We start from the raw sequence: 25,267 nt of genomic DNA, 5'->3' as shown, positions 1-25,267 counted from the left end.
TGTGAATATGTATAATCTGTTTAGTATTCTTAGACAGATCCAGTGCATTTTCTTTAGATGCTCACCCCTTTCTCTCCATTTATTGAATCGTAATAGGATATTTAAATTTAAAGAATCATGTTGAAGAAATAATTCCATGTTGTCCCCATTAATCCACACACAAAAGGGATGAGCCCCGTGCTGAGGTCTACACTATACTGTTATCTGGGGGAAAAAGTAAATAAATAAATATTTGTTTTCTGTATTGCTATATCTGCATTTGATCATTATTGAACAACAGTGATTAACCTTATGAAATATGACATTTAGAGATCGGATAAAATAGACTTAATAACCAATTTTCTATCTATGCAAAAATATTCTTGCAGAAACAATAAAAAACAATCTGGCTGTTTTTATCTGTCTAGGGCATTTTCCTAGAAGATAGATGATTTATCCAGTCATTCAAGGTCGTCTACTTGGGCATGTCCACACGAACTCAATTTCGGTTGCTATTTTATGCTCACTTGCTGGAGTCGCCTTGACCACTTGCACATTACTGTTTCACCAATGGACTTGCACATGTGTCTTCCAAGCTGAACTGAATTTCAGGTGATGAGACCTTGGTCTCTTGCAATGACTGTCCTGTTTACAGTATTTTTCAGTTGCAGGCTCCACACTTAAGGCATAGCATCAGGTAAGGAGTAAAGCCATTCATTCATTCTTTTAACATTCATCAGGATGTGCATTATGTCTTCCCTATAGTTCAGGGCTGGGGAACCTGTCCTGCAGGTTTTAGATATCACCTAAATCCTGCAGATGATGTTTAATCAAATGATTAGTTCTTTACCAGGCCTCTGGAGAACTTCAAGACATGTTGAGGAGGTAATTTAGCTATTTAAATCAGCTGTCTTGGATCAAGGGCACATCTAAAACCTGCAGGACACCAGTTCTTGAGGCCTGGAGTTTCCAACCCCTCCTATAGTGAGACTGCAACTTGTCAACTTGGCTGTATTGTCCCGAGGTCTAAAGAAGAACATTCAGAGGAAATAAGCTGAACTGCTATGCATGCTGTCTTTTGCATGTCAGAGAGCAGTGATAATGTGACATTTTCTTGTCCACATAAATATACTCTTCATTCACCACCTAGAACACTTGTCAACACTTTTTCCACTTCCCAAAAATGAAAATCAAGTTAAAGAATTTCCATTTTGACACACTAGAGGAAAGCCAGTACTCATGGGAGAAGCATAGATGTAAAGGATTTTACAAAAGGATTCTAGAAGAAGAGGCCATTCTGAAAATGGTCCAGAGGCACACGAGCTGATAACACTGAACATGATATTAGGCAAATGATCTTTTCTGAGAACTTTTTCCTCACACCTTCCAAGAACATTTATTTCTGTTGGTCTGTTATCTTAACTCATCATCCTTAATTCTGTTTTTCTTCCAGACATCTGTTCATATGTCTGTGAATTGTTCACTGTTTGGAATTCTTCTTCCTCTCTCTATTACCAGCTGTATGGCTGCCTAACAGTCTAAGTACTGTTTTTCCTGCACCTGTTTTGTCTCCTCATCCTTCCTCAAAGTTTAATACTATGCATGACTTTTAAAAATGGAGCCAGAATGATGAACATAGAGCTGCCAGGTATTGACAGTTAACAATCTAGTAGAAACTATGCTTCAGTTACCTGCTAATGATGGCTAAAATCACATCAATATGCTATACTGTGGTTGATATAAAAACTTCAAGGATATATGAGATTCTTACTTTAAGAATATATTTAAAGAAAACATGTGGTGGTGCTAAGTGGAGTGTGGCTTGGACAAAAGTTGAAAGAGAACCTGGATGTGGGAAGAGTTTCTTAAGGCCATGGAGCAAGATTTTCTGTTGGTCTCTAAGTAGTTTGGAGAAACTGTCTGGTGCCTCAGGAGAGTAAAGCAGCTTCCAGCTCATGTTATATCTGGCTGGATTGGACTCCTGCTGAGTTCAACTAAGGATATAGTTTGACCGTGGAAGGAATTCTTTGAGGATCTGCTAACTCCAGTGACACACCTCCTATAGCAGAAACAGAGTGTGGCGATAAAGGGGATGACCCATTCATTACTTTGTGTGAGGTCACTGAGGTATTTAAACATTGGCCTCTACAACATCAAGTGGAGGTCGGGGCCAATGGGTTGGAAAGTCTGTCCATTAGTTAAACCTCAAAGGAACAAATTTTGACTAATCCTGGTCGTGGAAAAAATTCCTCTTTTCCCTCTAGAGGATATTTGAGGGTTCATGCAAGTTTGCCCAACAGTCTACATGTGTTTTGTATACATGGAAGGCTGCAGGGTGGCCTCTCAGGATGTCCTTTTGGGGGTGCTTTGGGACAATGACAGTGACAGTGGTCAGCAATACATTAGACTCCCTTTTTAGCATACAACAAGGAGGTCTTTTAAACCAGAAAATTATTTACTGTTTCACCTAGTTTAAAATTAACAGTGTATTTGCCACGTTACTCAGTAGCCTTATCAGTTGAGTCACTGTCAAGATGAAGAGGTCACCAATCTCAGCATGTTGTGCTCCAAATGTGTCATGACCAAAACATCAGGGAGACATCACATCCCTCTCCTACACAGGAGTCCACAAAACTACAAGGAAGCTTTGTAAATTTATCAGCAAAGTAAGAAACAGAAACAGAATTTTTCACTGGGAGAATACATGATGATAAATGTATAAAAGATAAACTGTCTTTTGTGAAACAATCTAAAATGCTTGTGTGAAAAAAGAGAGTCTGTCTGTCAGCACTCCAACGTTACCCCTGTGTTTACTCTAACATTTGTGAAGAATAAAAAAAAAAAAAAAGAATATATTGAGGAGTAATCTTTGCAGCACAGCAATGCTTTATGTCTGCATCCTATATTGTATGATGCAAAGTAAATGCACATATCTATGTGACAATTATCATTTCCTGTGCCTTTTTTTTAAAATGATGGAAACATTGCAAAATAATATTAGAAACATAATATTTTAATTAGGTTTTTTTTGCTAATTCTAGTGAGCATCACTTGGTCCATATTGCTTGCAGTAAGTCAGACTTTTTTCCGGTTGGTATTGGACTCCAAGGGCTGCCTGAGTTTTGGTGGACAAAATTTCTTGGTGCAGTTAGGTGAGAGTCTGCACTTTGCTGGATTTGTTTCCTTTGCTTTTTGCAAAAGATGTGGTTCTGCTGGATTCATCAAGTGGTGGCCTCCAGTTTGCAGTGACATAGTTTTCTGTTAGTGTGAGAATGGAATGTGGGTATGGAAATTTGCACCTCTTGGTACAAAGCCATGATTCCCACCTTGAAAAGGAGTGAACCGTTCACTCAAAGACAAGGATGAGTTGCTGCCCTGAGTAGAGGAGTTGTTCATGAGTGAGGGTTGACTTAGGCATAACACTGACAGATAGACTGATGTAGGAGCAGCAATGACATGAATGTTGCACCGATCTATTGTGGTGATGAGAATGCTGTGTGTAAAAGGGACGCTGTGAATGTTCCTACACTCACCAATGGTCATGAGCTTTGGGTAGTGACTGAAAGAATGAGACTGGCTGGGGGCCGAATATCTCTTGGCATGTTTGGAGATGTCTGGGTGTGCCTCTAGATGAGGTGACTGGGAAGAGGGAGGTAGGGCCCAAGTGAAACTTTTCTCAACTTCCAGGCAAGCGATTGAAGCACTTAATACATAATTAATTAATATATAACCTGGTAGTAAATACATTAGTGAGTTACCAAGGCAACCAGAGCTAGAAATGTCTGCAGGCAACCAGCTGTCATCTTCAAAGCAATGTAAAAATTTACTTTTCTTTTTCTTTTTCTAAGGAGTAGATTGGAGAGTGGGTCCGTGGCCTCAGGCTTTCCGTAAAAGTCACGGCATGCCACTGGTTTCATGTATTAAGATGAAACCAGTGGCAATTATTAAAACAATCATTTTAAAACATCAAACTCAATATATCCTTCTTTTAATGTATGTTCTCTTGTCATTAGTCCAACTTTGTTTTAGTGACTTTATTGCTAAAACAAATCTTATAATGACATACTGGTTTGTGATAGACTTCACAGAGAGGTTCAACATTTGGAGCCATATGCATGCATCTTCTGCTCATAATATTTAGCCAGGTTTGAAGGCAAATATGGCAAAATCTTTCTACAGCACTCCAGCTTCCAAACAACAGAAGGTAACTAGAAATGAGAACTGGTGCACTATTTGCAAGACTCTCAAAATCTTAATGGTGATTGACAGCCATAAACACCTACATACATAAAATGGAGTTCAAAGGGGTTCATTTGCATTCACAACAAGATGGTTTTTGACAATTTCCCAGCTGCTCACTGTAGGAAACTTTCTAGAGATAATGATCCTCACTGACAGATTTGGTGCAATCAAACTTGTTTCTACAGTTTCTTTTCATTGTGCACACTCCACCCTAACAAAGGTATTTCCAAAACAGGAAGTAAGAAGGTGTGCAACTAGGAGGAAACTGTTTGTGTCCAAGAGAAAGTTTAAAAAGAGGATAATCCTGGGTGTTCAGTCTGTAAAACTGCTGTATAGCTTCTAGAAAATGATGCATTCTGAAATATTTGGTGCAACTGATAACGCTATAGTATATGTTATTACTACAGCCTAATAAAGGTACCAGATCTGTAGGGTTCAACTTTATAGGATTATTTTTCCTTTAATTTGTCACCCATCTGTAGCTGTCAACAGGAGCTGGTATGTTTGAAGCTGTCCATGGAGAGAGAGAAACCAGGCAGGAAAAACAGAGACAGGCTGACAGATGGAATGAGAGATGCCAGTGATTCATACCATGTCAAAGAGCCTTGTGATGGTGGTGGAGGGGAAGGGGGGTGAGAACTTCAACCTCACCCCAGGAACAGTAGCATTGTTGTTCTCTTGATCATTATTCCGACCACATGTGGTCTGCATGTTGATGCCTTGCAGAGTTAATGTTTGAACTCGTGCACCTAACATCTCAATTTGTAACAACAATTGGTAATTGCATGAATTGCTCTGACTATATCTGATATTATCACAATCTGAAGCAAATACGTTTGAAAAAAGGAACTATACTCATGCTGAGATTATTTTGGCATTGTATTTAGAAATGCATTTAATGAGATTTAATAAATGGTCCAAGTACCATATATAGTATATAGTTATGCATAAAATACACAAACACACATATGTGTGTGTGTGTGTGTGTGTGTGTGTATATATATGTATGCTTTATTAATAATAATGGATTGCATTTACATAGCGCTTTACAATTCCACTATTCATTCACACACGCTGGTGGAGGCAAGCTACGGTTGTAGCCACAGCTGCCCTGGGGCAGACTGACAGAGGCGAGGTTGCCATATCGCGCCATTGCCCCCCAGTAGGTGAAGCGTCTTGCCCAAGGATACAATGACCGAGACTGTCCGAGCCGGGGCTCGAACCGGCAACCTTCCGATTACAAGGCGAATTGCCAACTCTTGAGCCACAATCACCCCGTACAATTACTTACTATTATTTATATAGTAAGTAACTGCAAGCACCATCAAACCAGGTTAGCTGCTAAATCACTATGTGATATATTGTAAAGTTGATTTCATTAACATTGAAAATATGAATTATAATCTTCATACCTCAATTTTATTTTATTTTATTGAAAAAGACACAGATGTGAGGAAACTGTAGTGTTTAGCAAACATTACTCAAATGCCACTGCACAGGCCATTTGTTTTGGACTTTTTCATCCACTGATTAGTATGCATTTGTTGCACCAGTTACTATCTGCAGCAGTCAGACAGCTTACATGGGTCTGACTAAAACTGCAGTGGTCTTGTGCACCATATTGAAAGATCATGTCAACACATTGGTGTGCTGCACTAATGTGTTTTTCATAGTTTTATTGCTGACTTTTCAAAGCAAAGAAGAATACATTTCATCCAGCTTTGCCTTTTTAGTTATTGGTTAGGATTAGTTCATTCCTATTTTTAGTGCAATTTGTAGACAACAAGAAAAATATAGATTATTGCCTGTCTTGTCCTTTAAAAGTTGTGAAACCATAAACAACAGAAATTCAATAAATGTTGTCATTACTAGCACTGAGTAATCTCACAGTTCAGTTTTGTGGCTTAAGCAGAAAAGATCTGGCAACAATGTACTCCGGTAACTGATAACACTTCAAATTCCTTTCAAACTGTAATATTGCTGTGTAATTGCAGAATAAGTAGCTTCACACTCCAATCTAAATGAGTCTTCAGATCACAATCCTTTTCCAAACACAGCCAGGCCAATCGACAGCACAATTGATTTCCTGATTAATGTCCTGGCCCACCTACTAGCACTGCAGCCTAGAGACATAATTTTCTTGTGAGCATGATCAATAGCAGCATCAACATAAATAAATGCAGGAAGAAAAGAAATTTTCCTTAGTTGGGGCATTGAATCCAAAGAGTAATAGCATCTTTGACTGTTTTGCAGCAATCTAGAGCAATCTAAATTACAAATTGATACTTTATTAATGTTTAGCTACAAAGTACTTATTGGTAAAATACAAGAAACATGCAATTATAAGAAGAAAATATAAAGTATTAATTTATTTAACCAAAACAGTAAAAGACTATCAAGATTTGCCTTATAGTATTTTTTCTTAGAAAGCACTGTACTAATTTATAGAAATTCAACTTCACAGTCAGCTGAAAAGCAAAAAGAAGAACTGTAAGGTTGACTTGAGTGTAATAGTGATGTTAGAACACTGAGGTAGAGGAATTTTCTCAGGACTGGACGGCTGACCTCTCACTAACTTGCTTTTAAATGATGAGCAGAGATAAAATATGTAGTAGGCAGTCATCTAATTTTAGCTTCTAGCTCGTTCATCATCACTTTCTAAGTTTTGTGCTTAAAAAAGGTCTTCTGGACACATCATCATATCCTGACAATATTACATAGCAACAGCTACAGTGTCAGACAGGATATGTGGTTATAGACTTTAAAGGTACATTTAGAAGAGCTGTTCTAGGGGTGGCAATGATATTAAGTGCACACACTCTCTCCAACATAGTGACAGGTCTAAAAATCTGTGTCCATCAGATATTAATGTCATGTTGTGAAACCAAAATAGTTTGACCAGAATTGCTCTAGTCTAACTGGTCAGAATACGGTGCATCTGGAAAGTATTCACAGTGCTTCACTTATTCTACATTTGAAATGTTACAGACTTATTTCAAAATGTATTAAATTCATATTTCAACTCAAAATTCTACACAGAGTTACATACTAACTTTTCTTTTTATTAAAAAATAAAAACAAAACTATAACATTCATATGTAAGTCTTTGGTACTCAAAATTGAGTTCAGTTGGTTCCTGTTTACATTGATCATCTGTTACATTTGATTGGAGTCCACCTGTGGTAAATTCAGTCAACTGGACATGATTTAATAATAATAATGGATTGCACTTATATAGCGCTTCTTCAGACCCTCAAAGCTTTACAATTCCACTATTCATTTACTCTCACATTCACACACTGGTGGAGGCAAGCTACAGACTGACAGAGGGGAGGCCGCTGTATCGTGCCACCAGTAGGCGGAAGGTCTTGCCCAAGGACACAATGCCCAAGACAGACAGAGCTGGGGATCGAACCGGCAACCTTCTGGTTACAAGATGAGCTTTCCAAACCCCTGAACCATGGTCACCCCATTTGGCTGTGGAAAGACACATACCTATCTACAGAAGGTGCCATAGTTGGCAGTGCATGTCCCCATTCAACATGATGGAGTATAAAAGGTTCTGCAATGAAAAAGGGGAGAAACTGCCCAAAAAACAGGTTTGCCAAACTTGTAGCATCATACTCAAAAAGACTTGAGCTTGTAATTGCTGAAAAAGGTGCTTCAAGAAAGTATTGAGTATTTATTATTTTTTTAATACATTTGCAAGAATTTAAAGCAGACTTCTTTCATTTTTTCTTTGAAAGATTTTGTCATATGTTTAGGTTACAGGTAGGTAGCAGTGGCTTTTTATTTAACCTGAAAATATAATAGTGGGATCAATCACTTCATTTAATTAGCTCTTGACAAGAAAAATAATTAAATATATTCCATAAATGTCAAAGTACTCCAATTTTTCCAGCATTAAAATGTACACTAATATTAATCGCCACAATTCCTGGTGCTGCAAAGTGACCCTAAAAAAAACCTGTGAATTATTTGGTACACTGAGGACCAGCATTGGTTCCAGCCACTGATGACTTTGAAAGAATAATTAAAGTGTGGGCTAAGTGTTGCTTGGGGATATTTTACATTCAGTAGAAGGGATGGGACAGGGAAGCGGCCAGAGATATTGATTACTGCTGGGATTACAGCACCATGAGCATCGCTCTCAGTCCAACAATGTAATCATCAGCCTTCTACTTGTAATGCACAAGTCGCCTCTGCCTCACCAGGGGAAGGGAAGAAGAGAGGCAAAGGGAGCCATGCAAGTGGACAGAGAACAGATGGATAATGTTTCATCTGACATTGTCCTTCAACTCATGATGGATTTAAGGCTGAAAGTTTCAGTTTGGGTATTATTTTCAAGGCTTAAAGGAGCCGTCTCCTAGAATTTGCTTTGATTTCAGCACCTAATGTGTATTTACTGTTAAAAATATCTCTACAAAATAATTGTTTTTTATAACACCTGTTCTGCTAAATAAATTAGATCCATTTGGTAGAACAAGGCTGCACTCTTTCCACAGCTTATGTCGAGTTTAAGATTGTTTTCCCCTCTTCAGTGACTGTCACCATGGCTGCTAGCTCTAGATTGGATTCACAGATTGCACTGATGTAAGTTGGCAGATACTTTCCTCCTCTTGAAAGTTTAATCTTTAAATGCATGACAGTGCTGATGCAGCAGTTTCTTTTTGTTACTTTCAAATACTTTTCACTGTTGTCTAACTCAACACTATCTCATATCACATGATTATTTTATAGATAGATAGATAGATAGATAGATAGATAGATAGATAGATAGATAGATAGATAGATAGATAGATAGATAGATAGATAGATAGATAGGGTTACATGGGGATTTCAGCTGAAAACAAGTATAATGCATTTTTTGAATATTTTATTTATTTACTTTTATTTCTGAGCAAGTACTTCTTAAGATTTTAAAACCTAAGCTTTTCTTTATGTACAGCCATAATTACAATAATACATAGATATTTAACATTACTGTGGATACCACACAATCAGCTATGTAATTGCTCTTTGTTTGACTACCTTTACATTGTGAAGTGGAAGTGCTCTTGAGACAGTCAAGGGCATTTCCTAGAGTTCTTTAAGACACCGTAGGCCCTAGGGCGTTCCTTGAAACAACTCCCCATCAGAGGCAGGACATCTAAAAAAAGCGGGCTAGGTGACATCATGCTGTTCCTGTCTTTTCAATGCAAAGTGTCACACTTGCTAACTGCCGGGCAAACTGCAACTTTTTGACATGTATTCTTAAATAAATGTTTAAGAATCTAAAGGTAGAGCTGCAGTGGAAGGCTGAACATGCTTTTTATTATAAATTCTTACCTGTGATTATATGATTTTTTTCTTATTTTTCTTTGCACTGATGAACTTTCTGTATCCCACATGACAGCAGAATCTTTTCATTGTAGCTATGTTAATTATTGTAAATGACAACAGCGTCTTTTTTAATAGGAAAAATAGATGTGTGTTGCATACTGGAAATAGAAAATGCAAATCTATAACTTTTAGTAATTTGTTCATGTTGTTTGAATGAAAGCATCAAGCAATAAGGACATTTAATATAGTATTTAATAATACTTTAATAACACTTAATGCACGTTAAATGGTAAGTTCCACCATATCTGAAGGTAACAACACTAACATAGTTTTTTATTTTTTTTTAATTTAATGTACTGATAAGATCTACACAAGGAAGAACCAGTTGGTTAATGATCAACATAAAAAGACAGCAGTCCATACGTCCAGTACTCAACTGAGTCATACCTGATGTTGGTGATAGAGATTTGGATTTGACCCAACACCCCGATGGGGAAAAGAAGAATTTGCCTCAAGGCAGTAGGGTATTAGGTAGATAAGCGTCCTCTATGTTGCTCACAGCTGAGTAAATGGGATGATCATAGCAAAGGATATTTAATACCAATAAGCTGTCTTTGCTTGAAGACAGATTGAAAAGGTGTTTTGAAGTGCCTGTAAAATGTAATGAATATGCAGAAACTGCTTCTCAAAAGTATGTCTCACTAACTCAAACAAAACATTTTTTGTAAACAAAAACAGAGCAAACAAATGCTTCTCAGTACGCAGCACTTAGTCTAGCTGAGGAAAAGTTGGAATATAAGCACCAGTAACTGTATTGGGTCAGTCCAGTCAGATGCCAGTCAGTGAGATTACAAAACTTGTTCAAATACCGCCTGGTCAAAAGGATAAACTGAAATCAAACGAAACTGAATTGCGACCTCACTTTCCACCCTTTGTGTGTTTGTGCTGGCAGCAGAAAACAAGGACAACTGGCACAGTATTGACAATCATCAAACACAGATGTTCAAACCCATGCAAAGGTATTGCTGCTTATTTGGTTGAGATCCAATGTGCTGAATTAGATAAGGAACAAAAAAACATGGAAACAATGTTTACCAGTCATATGGTCAGAACAACAGAGTGGAGATTTCAGCACGCTTTCAAGGAGTTTTTGGTTTTTCACTTGAAAAGCAGCCCAATGTTGACGATGTATGGAAGTATAATTTGGAATCAGTTATTATGACATATAATGAAATATAAAATGAAATTTTGTTGGTAGTGGTGAAACTGAGCATTTACTTCACCCTTGATATGCATTATGGAACATAGAGGCAGCAGCAGTTTGAATTCCTTTGTTTAGGGAAAAGAGCATCTGCAGTGCTTCTCTGAGGTGGCACTTGTCATTGAAAGAGAAGAGAGAGATAACCAGCGGGCCTGCAGATAAGTGAATCTAAAGACCTCAATAAAGCTCAAGCCAGGAGTGGAGGGCGACACAGACAGGTATTAGTCCATCCATCATTTTCTTCACTTGATCAGAGTACAAAAATATAACACTCTCATCTAATCTGCCTAGCTCTCTATCTTTGTCATTGGTGACTACAGATAGCCAACAGAGGCTAATCTCCAGATTATTGATGACTATAGGTTGTCAGTGATTTGGGTTTATAGCGAAGGTCTTACTCTCTCGTGTAAAAAGAGAAACCTTTTTTTTATTATTGCTATATTTTGTATTAAATATTACTTTATCACCTATTTATTTTACCTGTATTTTTAAGTCAATACTGCTTATTTGAGTTTCATTGCCAGATCTACTTACTGTAAGTTTTGCTTTCTTATTGAGTGTCATACAGGGGTAGTGTAACTGAAGACTTCATAAACTGGGACCCCAGGGTTGCAAGCTGCTGGAGGGGTGCAAGGTGCCCAGCATCCATTAGTGGCCAATCCAATTAAAGTTCAAAAAGTGTTCAAAGGCTCTTACCTTAACAAGCTGGTTGATAAATAAGAGTTTCAACATGTAATGGAGTTGAAAGAATTTTTGGGTGCATTTAACAATGTTTAAATATATTTTACCTAGAATGAGTACTTACAGTCAATATGATTTTCAATCAATGTGGTTTCAGTCACACATTTGTGCAAACTAGTAAAATGTAGGACAAAACAAACAAACAAACAAACAAACAAACAAACAAACAAACAAACAAACAAACAAACAAAAAGCATTTAGGCAAGAGATGAGCTACAAAAAAATACAGATTACTTCATAGTTGATAAATTGAAAAAAACAAACATAAAATAACAGCTAAACTCTTATAATGTGGCTAAAACCCATAACAAAATCATTCAAAGACAAAATTCCAGTGAATAAATTATTGTAAATTGATGGTGTTAAAACTAGAAACCAGCACGACTTATCTTTACATCATGTGAAAGCATAATGTCACTAATGAGTACCCAGCTTTTGTAAGTCAAAGTGTGGCTGAAAATATTGTAATTATAAATGGAGTGCAAATAAATTAGTGAAAATGTCTGGCAAACATTATTACGATGGTGTTTAATAGCAGGTGAGGCAGACTTTTTCTTTGATCAAAGTTGCAGGGATGAAGGATGTGACAGGCAGGGAGCGCAGATGCTGTGTCAATATTGAAAAGTAAATCTGATTTAGTATATTGTGTTATTCTGATAAAAGCCTTTCAAAGTATACTGAAACATTTTGCCTTGAGTAGGATGTTGTAAATGACAACAAAAACCTTCAGATTTAAATCTCATAGCTACTGACATATTTTCTTTAACTCTTAGATAATAGATGGGGGCAGGTCTCATTAAAATTACACCCAAAGGAAATAAAGCAATTTCATGTTTTGTTTTGTTTTTATTGATAAAAACACAGATGTTTGATACACTGGAAATGGATTTACATAAAGCACTTTTCTAGTCTTACTGACCATTTATTGCTTTAGACTGCATGTCACATTTACCTAAGTCTTCATACAACACTTTGAGATTCTAAACAAGACCTCTATAGATGTGTTTGCAATACTTGATATGCATTTCTGCGTACTTTCCAGTATGTTTCTACATCACTTCTAAGAGTACAAAACAAACCCTCATTTGTATTTGGTCTCTTCATTTAACAACAATTATTTCAACATTTAAAACTGTGTATGAAATAAACTGCTTAAATCCTCCAAATACTTTTCCATCCAAAGTGTGAACGTAAATGTTGATTTGCTGTAGACAGATCAATGGCAAGCTGACCTTTGTCATTTAGTGTCTTACTTTAAGGCAATTGCAAAAGATCCTGGTTGCTGCTGCCCTATTTGATTTTTTATTGTTGGCTTTGATGAGGCGTACTAAAACAGGTCATTTGTTTTATGTCCCTTTCTGTCCCATTTGCAGGGGTTTGATGTTGGCTTCACTAAAACTCAAGCCAGAGGTCGACATCAGTGAATTAATTGCAGGGTGCGAGAGATGCTATTCCTGGACAACATATTGATCTTGGTATGCTGAATATGCTAAACATTTGTCTAACAGAGGTGTTTTGAAATTGGTGACGGTAGCTCCCCAGAATACCAGGACTCGATCTGTGGGGGACAGCATTAAATTATACTTGTAATAAAGGATGCAGAATTTTTATAATCAAGCATTTAATCATTTGGTCCTTTACTTTTGTCACAAGCAATTACCATGTTAAATAAGTCCATGATTAAAATTTTTAATTCCCTTATTATTAATGTTTGCTTTTGTACTGAGCAGGTTTTAGAATGGCTTTTCTCCATTTCTCGCTGAGACATGTAATCTCCTCAGAGTGAATATATGTGTACACGCGCACACACACACACACACACACACACACACACACACACACACACACACACACACACACACACACACACACACACACACACCATCACATCCTTTTTAAACATGAGATTCTTCTCCTTTTTTCTTTTTTTTTTTAAATCTCTGACTTCTGACCTTGTAGATTTTTAGCAGCATAGAAAACTTTACTTAGCATTTTATGTTTTGTATAGCACATAACTTGTGGGTGAGAGGTATATGTACATAAATCCATCGAGCAAATGTTTGGCTCTTCCAAAAGCACCTGTTCCAGCTGTCAGTCCTGTTGTATCAGCAAAATGTATAAAAACTGACGTTAAAGAGTGTTAAACAGTGAATGGTTCCTTTTTTTTTTACACAACGAGCATTGTATTCTAGCAATATGGACTCTTTTCACTAGTCAGAAGCTCTGCAAGGTAGCTTTTCTACAACTGATGTTAGACTTGTTGCATGTTGATTTCAGTGTTGCCAACTCTGTATCCAGAGATTTGTCTGAAATCAGAGTGAAAATGTTCCTCAAGATCCAGGAGTGTGAAATCAAATGTCTTTAATATCAATTAAGTTACCTCCAGTTTCATCTGAATCCTTTAAAGAAAGTGCTTCAGATTGGCCAATGTGGCTTTGAGATTAAGGTTAAATCCCCACCAATTTGTTTATCATTCTTTTTACAGCATATTAAAAGTGAATGAAAAGAACAACCAGTTTAAAAATAGACAAACAAATTGCAAAAGAAATTGAATTAACAGATAAAAAATTCAACAGGTAGCAAAACATCTCCTGGATTACAAGCTAGAATTTATGCCATGTCTACACTTTCAATTTTCTATGTGGGACTCTAATCTGGTGCTGTTGCCTCCCAGTGGCTGATATTGCTGTGGCCAGTGTATCAAGGTACAAGCTCCAGAGTGTGCTGTGAGCATAATAGGGAAACACAGAAGGTATCTAACAGTTTTGGCCGGGACTGAGATGACCTTGGGTAGATTTTTACTTCCAAAATTATATAAATAAATAAAAAAATTCACATTTTTGAAATTATTCAAATTCTTATTAAGAATATGCATCTTTATAAGAAATGAACTGGACTTTTAAAGCTTTATTGCCTAATTTTTATGAGCTTTTTTAGTAACATATAAAAGCCAGATAGGCAGGCGGTAGGAAAAACTTTTGTCAGAATCAGAGTTAAGATTAAATGACTATAGCTACTTCTTGAAGGAAGTGCACACCAGAAATGCGAGAAAAGGTTTTGTCATTTACTTTACAGTATTCACAAAGTCACATACATATTTAAGAAAGCCAATGAAAAGGATTTCAGCTTTACCCCTTTTGTAAAGCACAACTAAATATGCAATCAGAAACATATCCTGTTATCAAGAACATAGATGTCCTAACTACTGAGTCATTGTAGGTTATATGTTAGCTGATCGGAGCACTGAGATTAACAAAACATAAACACAACATTAAGCTACCCACTGCAGTATTAACTGTGTTAATGGTGAACAAAAAGAGAGGACAAATTCTACTGAAGAGAACAAAATAATTCAGGTAATCAAGATTTAGCGAATGGACCCTTCAGTCAACTCGATTTTCCTAAATGGGTCAGAATCAAAAATCTGCCAAAAAATGCACACTAACCACCCAGATCAGTGTGGCAGTACTTTGTCTACTAAGCCTTTGAGACGCATTTTTAGCTTTATAACTTTGAACTGTATCCAACTCAGAAATGTGCACAAATCGAGTGGAAATGGAAGCAAATTTGGAATAAATTGTAATGATCCCGTGTCAGTAGAAATATTGATAGGTATACCAAAATATTACTATTTATTTACTCAAATAAAACAATAATTTATTTAATTTGGCGGGACATAGAGGAAGTGCATTCTTCCTTTTTAATTAAAGTTCCAAAATTAAGTTGAATTTCAATGTCTAGAGTGACAGAAATCCATGCAGAATTGTAATTGCAGGATCTCTGTACTTTTATTTCTCTATCCTATCCCCCCCTCTCCTGTTTCATTATTCACTGTGCGTTCCAATGACTACACAATACAAACCGACCCGTCCCTCAACTAACATTATTGTCATGCAGCAGCTCCCAGTTCAGTCATATTCTCTCCTCACATCTCCAAACCAAAACCCCCTCAAAAAGCCTTATAAAAATCTGTGCCCCGGGAGAGAGCAAACTGCAGAATACCAAAGTGTGCCAGGTGCAGCATTTAAAAAAGCGTCACTCTGCTTAAACAGAGATGCATTATTTAAAAGACAACTGAGAGGCATAAATAGAGTAGATGCATGACAAGGCCCTACAATCTGTAGCCCCTAATAGGCCCCCAGTGGTCTTGGTGTGGTCTTCTTGTGTGAGATGAGTTGACTCGGTCCCCCTCTGGCTCAGGATAACATGCTGTTTGTCTTAGTTTGACCTTGAGCAGCTGTTTCTCAGTCAAACCACGATAATTTAGCCCAGTTGGACTGCTATGTGAAATCACAGAGAGTTTTGAATGACAGTAAAAGCTACAGCAGTTTTCTATTGTATTGTATTACTAAATGAGCTGAATGCCATGTTGCAGAGGAACTTTGTTCCTTTCCCTTCAAGACATCAAGGACAAGAAAACACACACACACACCTATATATATATATATATATATATATATATATATATATATATATATATATATATATATATATATATATATATATATATATATATATAGCAGTGTGTGTGTCTCAGTCTGTCTGTTTTTGTTTGCACCAATTATATGAATTATTCTTTTTTTATCCAACAAACATTCCTTCATTAACATATGCAGAATCGTTTAAACCTCCATTTAAACTGTTCAGCATCTCTTGTACTGTACCTCCCAACAGTTCCTGGCTGCCATCTCTTTATCATGTGACACAGACAATCCAACAGCAGCTATGCCAAGCTGCAAACACATGGCACAAATGAATTGCTCAGATTCTGCCATGTGGTAGGCAAATGCCTAACTAGATGCAACAGAAAAGAAAGCATAGGCTGAGTTACAGACACTGTGCACTGTGAGTCACAATCCACTTTGAACCATATCGAGTTTGGACAGAAAACCAAAATGACCAACAAACACATGCTAATAAATTAGGGGTTATACCTGATTAACTTTTTTTTGTTGTCGTTGTTGTTTATTGTGCAAAAGGGAAAATCTGGAAGTGCTAATTTTCAGGAGTTATGCCTAAATCAATTAGGTTAGTGGATTTGCTATAGTTGATGAAGCCAGTGCTGCATTTTAAGCACTGGAAGGCTTTTCTCTAACACTTAACTAAGGCCTTATACCTCTCTAGGCTCTAGTGAGCAATCTTCACAGATCGCTGGAGTGCAGGTGTGCCACAGAGACTCAAATCTCATTAAAACGTGCATTACCCCCTTCCTGTCTTCTTTTCTCCAATCCTACCCAACCCTGCTGTAACCATATGGACCCCATACTGACTCTCATTATACGACATGAAGTGAATTCATTCCCAGGAAGACAAGGAAGGGGCAGAAGTGTTTGTGTGGTTAGGGTGCCATGTTTATAATCTGATCCACATCTGCGGATGGAAAGGCTGTTATGCTGGCTCATTAATTCACGTCTAAAAAGAGGATGGTATTTCTTATTATAGGGAGGTGGAATGTGTGGAGGCACAGATTACCTTACACTAGAGCCACACAAAGTAACCGTTATTAGGTTATTCTATTGCGTTACAATATTCTGCACTGGGAGTTGTTAATGGTGGAAATTTCAGTACCACTTTCACTGTTGCCATGAATATCATGACTGAAAAAACAACAACATTTTGCTTGTGGTCTCAATTTAAACAAAGGAACTCTGAAAAAAAAAACTAGACAAAAAAGGACAAAAAACAAGCAAACCCATCAAGCATAAATTGCCTTAAATAATTTGGGAATTCAATTTGATTTTTCCCAGGCAAAATCATGCAAGGGTTCAAACTAATATTATGATCGATCTATCTATCTATCTATCTATCTATCTATCTATCTATCTATCTATCTATCTATCTATCTATCTATCTATCTATCTATCTATCTATCTATCTATCTATCTATCTATCTATCTATCTATCTATCTATCTATCTATCTATCTATCTATCTATCTATCTATCTATCTATCTATCTATCTATCTATCTATCTATAATAGAATCAACAGAATAGGTCCTCATCTTTAACATTTGGTAAATGTCTGGAAACTGAGAAGACAAGTTGCTGGACTTGCAAGAGAAATGTGGTGCTGAAAACAGGCCAAATGATTCTGAAGGTCACATCCATCCTACCTTTGTCAAGATCTTTGGACTTGATCCTTGCACACAGAGATTTCTTCAGATTCACTGAAGCCTTTGATTATGAGATATTTAAAGTCTTTGTATAGCTCCAGTCACTTTACCTTTTCTTGCCCAACTTCTTTGAGACCTCTCACTACTATCAAATTCAAAATGCCACTTTAAACATTTCATATGTTTACTATGTTCCATTGTTAATCAAATATGGGCTTTTGACAATTGCAAATCATTGCATTCTGTTTTACCCATATTTTATACAGCTTTCCAGCTTTTCTAGAACAGTGGTTGTAATCTAACAGTATATTTACATTTTTTACTTACATTCTTAAGTAAAACATATACTTGCAAGATGTGTGTAAACAAATTAAAGAAAGTCACTCGTGGACATATAGCACTCAGTCCACCCTCCTTTTAATCCATTATACACACTCAGAAGGGGTATATCGAAGCACTCTCAACCACCGTCATTAACCCCCTTTCCATCCGCTGACATAACAAAGTGAACAACCCCATAATCAGATGACAAGTGATGGAAAGAAATTAAGCAGGAGGAACAGGGAGGGTGGTGGAGAAGATTTCCTAAGCTTTCCTTAAAAGACAGCATGCAGGAAATTGGGGTGTCAGCTAGCTGTCAGGGTGCATTGGCCTAACAGGCGATGGTGTGCCGGGCAGCTGTCGTTGACATGTCAATCTTTCTCTCAACCAATCAATCTTTGACAGAAAGCAGAATAGTGGGGTAAAGAAGAAACTGCCAAAGCAATCTGCCACTGATCCAATTATGCACGTTTAAAATACTGTCAATTTCTAAAATAAACTTTATTTACATTTACTTTTAAAACACAAAGATAAGGCTTAGCTCTTGACACACAAGTGAAAAAAAAAAGTTGATCCTTTTCCTTCTTTTTTGTCTCACCTACCAACCCCTGTTGTCATCCAAGGTCGAGCAAGTGTTTGGGAATGTCTGTGTTGGTGCATCAGAGGAGAACTGCTGCATGTGTTCAGTGCCAGCTCTGTCTGGGTGACCACCAAGCTGCCCATCTCCCCCTACTGCTTCTGCTTCCCTCTGCCTGGGCATGTCAACTTTCTGGGGCAGAGCAGCCTGGCTCCCCAGGGAGGGGAGACACAGCAGACCAAAGGGGGTGGGGAGGGTGGTGGGAGTTGGTTAGGGCATAAATAAAATAACACTTGTGTTTCACCTTGACGAGGCCAGTTGCCTGTTGTTGTTTTCCGCTATGCAGATTTAAGTCCAAAAAAATGAATATCCAGAGGAAATGTGACACCCTCCCTTGGGCTTACATGTCTTCAAACCATGTTTTGGTCAATGTTTAGAAGTTTTGCATTGTGACTGACAAGTTATTAACTTCTAATTGGTAACATTTTTCACAGTTCACATGGAAGCTTGCTAATTGAATTTTCATGGCAATCACAGAGAGCAAAGGGGCATTCTTAGTGGAAGTGCCTGACTTTAATGTGCGTTTTCAAACTAATCGCCATGCAAATGTTAGCATAAACCTGATAGCATGTTCACTATCAATATGATAATTAGCACTAAACCGAAGTATCGCTGAGTCTAATAGAATGTTACTCTTTGCTGTTAAAGATAATTAAAGTTATTAGAATGAATTAAAATAGAGGCATTAATGTCAGTTCCACACCAATCTGCCAAAACATCTAAATAAAAATAAAAGTGTCAACCTCAGGTTTGTTCTCAATGCCAAAAACAGACTTTAAAGAATTATATATTTACACATAGGGGATCTGTGTGATATGTTGCAATTTGTACAGCAAGCTATAATAAAAAGTGTTATTTGCCTTATTTCCACTTTCAGTATTTGAAAAACACAGATGATTTGCATTCTCTAAATTATCAACATTCTTTGAGCTAGTTTTGACAGATGGCTCATGTTTTTTCAGATCATTAAACTTTTCTTTTTCAGTGAACATATGCGGTGGTGGTGCAGAAGCAGTTGTTGTAAGCTGATCGTTAAGCATGCCGAGTGTTAAATATTGATGTAGAAACTATAGAACTTGATAGAAACAGGTTAATCTTTTCCAAATTATTTTAACAGGAAACCACTTTAGTTTGTGGTTTTATGAATTAAACTGGTAGCACGGTGGCAGATCACTGGGCTGGCAGGGTCACATAACAGATTCTGGCAACTCCTGTCTAAACCAAATCATACAAGTTTAATGTTGTATGTTGCCAAGGGCTACCATGTATAATTAAGCTGTTTCTGTGTGTCCCCCACCCACTCCAAAAATATCCAGTACCTGGTAGACAGATTGGTATTTAGGATGATAGAGTGTTTTTCTGTAAAAGTGGAAATGTGTTCTGATAGGAGGCAAACAATAAAACAAACGTATTGGAATTTATGAAATAAACTAGTTTGTATGTGGTCAGATAACTGATTTTTAACATGTATATAGTGGTATTCAAAGCTTTAGGAATGTCTGCGCTCTTTAAGAAGTCATTGTCCCAGTATTACTCTGTGGTTAGTATGTCAGAGTAGCAGAGGCGACCTTGATGATTCTGCCACTCTGCAAAATCCAGTGATGATGGGGGCCATCCAGCACATCAATTATGTGAAGCATTTGTTGAGGTAATGTGCTGCACGCAAGGCAATGGGCGGGGGTGGACGAGACCTGCTGCACTATTCATGTCACCATCTGCTTCCTTTCACAAAGTCTTGCTCTACAGGTCTGTGGGCTCTAGAATCAGGCTTGGAGCCACTGCACAAACATGTGATTTAGACCAGCCAGTGCTGTTGCCCTCATTGTTTTGGTGTCAGCTATACTACTGCAATACAAACAGTCAGGAAGAACACCCGTGTGTGGGAATCTGCTGGAACAGGGAGAGAAAGGAGTTAACTTATGCAGCAGGAGACTTCCATAGAATTAACTATAAAGAAGGGCCAAAAGGGTCATAATGTAAGTTCCCAAAGCCAACACAAGAAATATGTATAGTACTGAAAAAGACCTGATTTCTTCTTGGAATTAATTGGCAATGACCAAATGTCTATTGTGTTAATTCAGTGTTAAACTTTAATATAAGTCATGTCTTATGGCAACATGACCAAATTTGTTGTGAAGATGATTAAGACCTGGCAATGGCTTAATTGAAAGCCTTAGTTTGCACTTCTCCGAGTATGTTTGTAAAGTAAATCCATGCTCTGATTAAACGTAATATCCACAATGAGTATCTATGAGCCAGAGCTATTTAATCTGATGGAGGCATCTTATCAGTATGCAAATTGAACAGCTCACTTTGCTCATTATATTAAATGAGCCATGACTGAATGAGTTTGTCTCAATTATTTCAAAGTTGTGCTGGGCGCCTGTTTCACGTAGTGGTATTTTAGCTTCATATTAGAGTTTCGGTCTAAAATTCAAGGCTAAATAGGCCTTGTCAGGCTCTACATTTGGGAAGCCTGGGGTACAGACCACACACACACATACACGCACCACACAGACTAAATATTGGCCACCCTGTGGGGTGTCAGCTATAAAAGATGACTTAGCTAGGCAATGATATCATTAAAGACTAAAGCAGAAAATGCATGAGGACACAAAAGGCCAACCTTCACATTGCTCTGTGTGCTGCTGCATAATCTGTTGGTGGGGGGTATGAATAAGCTCACTGCAAGGACGGCAGAGGTTTTGGAAAAGGGTAACTGTGACACACATCCATGTACTAATGGATATTATAGATTTAAAGCAATAACTGGCAAGTGTTTTTGATTTCTTTGCACACAGAAAAACATTTGATCGATGCGATTTTATATGGTTAAATTATTAATGTATATTTGATGTAAAAACAATATAATATGCATAAATGTATAAATAAAGACCTGTCATATACAAGTACTGCATAGATATATTTAAGCATACTTCTTAAAAATAAGCAAGTTTAACTTTTATTGTAATTGTATGCTGATTACAGTTTTTATCATATGTGAATTATGGGCTAGAACACCTATAAGTCAGCAGTAATGTGTCAGTAATGACAACATGAAGCATTACTAATGAATGTATGCTTATTCAATTCATTTACTTGTTTCTTGATTCAAATTTGCATTTTTTAAGACAAATGTGGTAGACAAAAATCATTTTTGCATTTATAAGATAATAAAACTGTCATATCATTAAAAGGTGGTTTAAAATATATCGACTCGTCTTTCCCAGGAGTAAGACTGATATAAAACATACCTGCTGAGATGTTGAATGAATACAAAAAGGCACACTTGCATATGATAAATGTCGTGGTTTTTACCTATATACTATTGTATTATCAAATAATATGGCAAATTTGAATGTACACATTACCATTGTATGCTGATACTACGCAGAAATATGGAATGTCAGATATTAGCTGACTATAATGATCCAGCAGTGATCAGAATATGGTTGCCGATGATAGAAGTGCTTGAGATCATTAGCTTTCTACAGCTCTTAAACAGAGCGATTAGTGGAAAACACTGGTATTAATGTCACACCAATTCACATAATTGATCTCTTACATGAATTAATACTACAGAAGGAGTTATGCTGTTTTGTGTGTTTTTAGTTTGTATGAACAAATGAGCAATGCCATTATATACCACTCACTTCTTTTACTTGGCCATTGACAGTGTATATAATTCATGTTCAATTTATATGATCCATCATGGATATTTTTTTCCATCTTGAATAATTCTGCACTGAATTTCATGAAATTATGAGATAAATCGCACAGAGAGCAAAATGTCTCCTGGACCTTTTCAATCTTGTTTTGGAAAACTTTGTCTCATAGTTTTTGCTTCAACACTGCCCCCAAGTGATAGGAGACAGAATAGTATTAGGTACCAAACTGCTCAGAGAAGCCTTTGTTTTCTTTTCACAAGTGAAGAGTTTGCTATGGAAATAGAAAATTTCAACTGAGCACCTAAACCTAAGCAAAAGAGTAGAAACAGAGCATGCTATTCAAAATTCAAAATGTAGATTTTGCTTTTACTGATTTTAAAATTTACATTGTTGAAAGTCTGTTTCATTTTCTTTATTAGAGTAAAAGATGGACATCAACTACACTGTATTTAATGTTCTCAGAGAGACCTGCACACTGTAGATCCAAAACTCAGCTGCTTCATCTTTAAGTTGATGACTGCCTTTCTCCTTGGGTGATGTGACAGGCAGGTCTGGTGCACCATATGAAATATAAAACAGGATGGGGACACCGTTGACAGCCATGTCACAAAGTATCAGTGAGGATGACAGCACCAAAGACCCTGGTCTACTATGCTGACAGCTCTGCAGCTAATCGGAAGGTACAGGTCCTCGCAGCTGCCGGACCAAAAGATGGAGAGTGGGTCAATAATTTAACAGGTGCAATATGTTGAGGCTAGTCTACCGCTAAGGTCGCCATATCCTTCTCCTGCACTCACTGTCTCACTGACATTTTGGCACATTTTGTGAACAAAGATTCATCACCTGCCATGTAGAGCTTTACATTAAACAGCATGTCACAGGTTTAGAACTTGATTCTCATCAAGCAATTCTAGTACCCAGGGTCGTACTCCTACCTTAGCCTGTGGTTATGTGGAAATTTTATACGTTATAAAAATATAATTATTTATAACTTTTCTTTAGTACAGTAACCAGAAAATCAATATTAGCATGATTTTACAGGTACATGACAACTATTTGTAAATTTCAGTAAATATTTGATTAAAACAGCCAAATTCAAATAATGATATAGTTAGTGGTTGTTTGTAACAATAACCACTAGTTATTGGAGTTTAGAATCTGTTTATAAGAATATTTATTAAACATGTGGTGTTGCCACTGGAGGTGTACTCAAGATAATCTGATGCGGCAGTGGGGGTACATCAGTCAAAAGGGGATGGGAACTACTCCTTTGTTAGGCTGCAAACAATGTAATACTTTTAGATGTCAGGAAAATTAAGGTACGCAATATAATAATATATATTATAATATTTAACATACAAAATTTAAAAAGTGGTTTCACTGTCTATATATTGTAAAGTCATCACTCGTTTTATTTAAAATCTTCAAGAATTCTGCATTTTCTCTGCTCATGTGCTCTGTTGCCATAGCAACCAAGGTGAACCAAGTTTTCTGGCAGGTATCACTTTTGCTGACATTAAAGTGTCACTGGTTCATATCTTCTGACTGGAACAGTAACTCGACTGGAAAGATGGCAATGGGTTGAAAGTGAGGGGAACAAAAGAGGACATGAGATGGAGAAAATAAGAATGGTGGGCCAACTCACTGGCCCTCTAGGACCTGGAGCTGCCCTAATGAGAGATGCCACCAGTGTTCTGTATATACTTTCTGTCAGTGATTCCCGGAATACCGTTTACATGAGTTAAAATCATAGCTGGCGTAAAAAGGATATTTGGGCCAGGATTTGGAAGTTGTTGGCCTTCTGATAGGAGAGCTTTTGAATGATCACCTAATGTGTCACAAAGGAATCTGCTGTGATGGTAATGATACTGCAGCAACTTATCAGAGATGTGCGAAGTGCTGAAAGAGGAATGTATTTTTACAAATTGTGTTATTAAAGTGTTTATTCATCGTAAGGATTCAGACTGTTCCTGCAGTTTCCCACAAATTTTGTTGGTTTATTCCCTACACTCAGGTTGAGGGATCATATGATGATGATGATGAAGCTTTGATTGCACAATTCCAAGAGATGATGCATAAAATAGATATCAGCTGTTAATAATTTCCCGATTGCATAGCTGTTGTGAGGGCTGTACTCGTACTTGTGGGGACTGTGAGTGCTGTTTGTATAGTCGCTCATAAAGATCATGCTGAACAGTAATAACTGTTCTCTCCTACCTGTCAGCACATTGTGTTTTTCCACCTATAGCTAAATAAAAAAAATACTTCAAGTAGGACACCTATTATTAACAGCTGATATCTGTCCAGGTGGAGGCTAACCATTGGTGGAAGAGGGAATGAGGCCAGCTACAAATTGGGACCTGACTGGGCCGGCAGCCCCTCCTACTACTTCCTGTTTCCAGTGAGCTGCGCGTTTGGGGCCCTTCGTGGCGTGTGACAGAGCTGGGCTGCAGTAAAAACAGTTTAGAGAGTCGTATCTGGACATGGTAGCTGTAGGGGTGGGAAGCCGTTTCTTTTTCAACCTTTTTCTCCTGTTTCGGGTAGGGAGACAGGTTAGAGGTTTGTATTTTCTTTTGGGGTTGATTCACTATAGGTAAGTTAGGTCTGATTCATTTCCAGTGTGTTTTGTTTGTTGTTTTGGCCATGCCCACCCTGACGCTCGCTACCTGTCAAGTTAATAAAACGACTAGTCATTGTAAAGCTGTGGCTGTGTGATTAACTTCTTTTTATTATTTTTCTTGTGTTGCACTCCAGCCCCCCCCCCCCCCCCCCCCCCCAGGCCGGTGTGTAACAGAGATATACCAGTTGTTGGATTTAGAGTGTCCCTTTCCCCGCACAAATAAACCAGTATATCCCCTTTGCATAAATTGCAAAGGGGATATACTAAGATTTGTGGCAGACAAGTTGAGTAAGAAGCCATGTTATTAGTGCTGTGACTGTTAGTTTATTTGGAACGGCCAGAATTACTAACAGTTTTAAGCAC

Source organism: Astatotilapia calliptera, chromosome 18, assembly GCF_900246225.1.
Source record: "Astatotilapia calliptera chromosome 18, fAstCal1.2, whole genome shotgun sequence".
Taxonomy (NCBI): Eukaryota; Metazoa; Chordata; class Actinopteri; order Cichliformes; family Cichlidae; genus Astatotilapia; species Astatotilapia calliptera.
Note: the sequence above shows the minus strand (reverse complement) of the source record.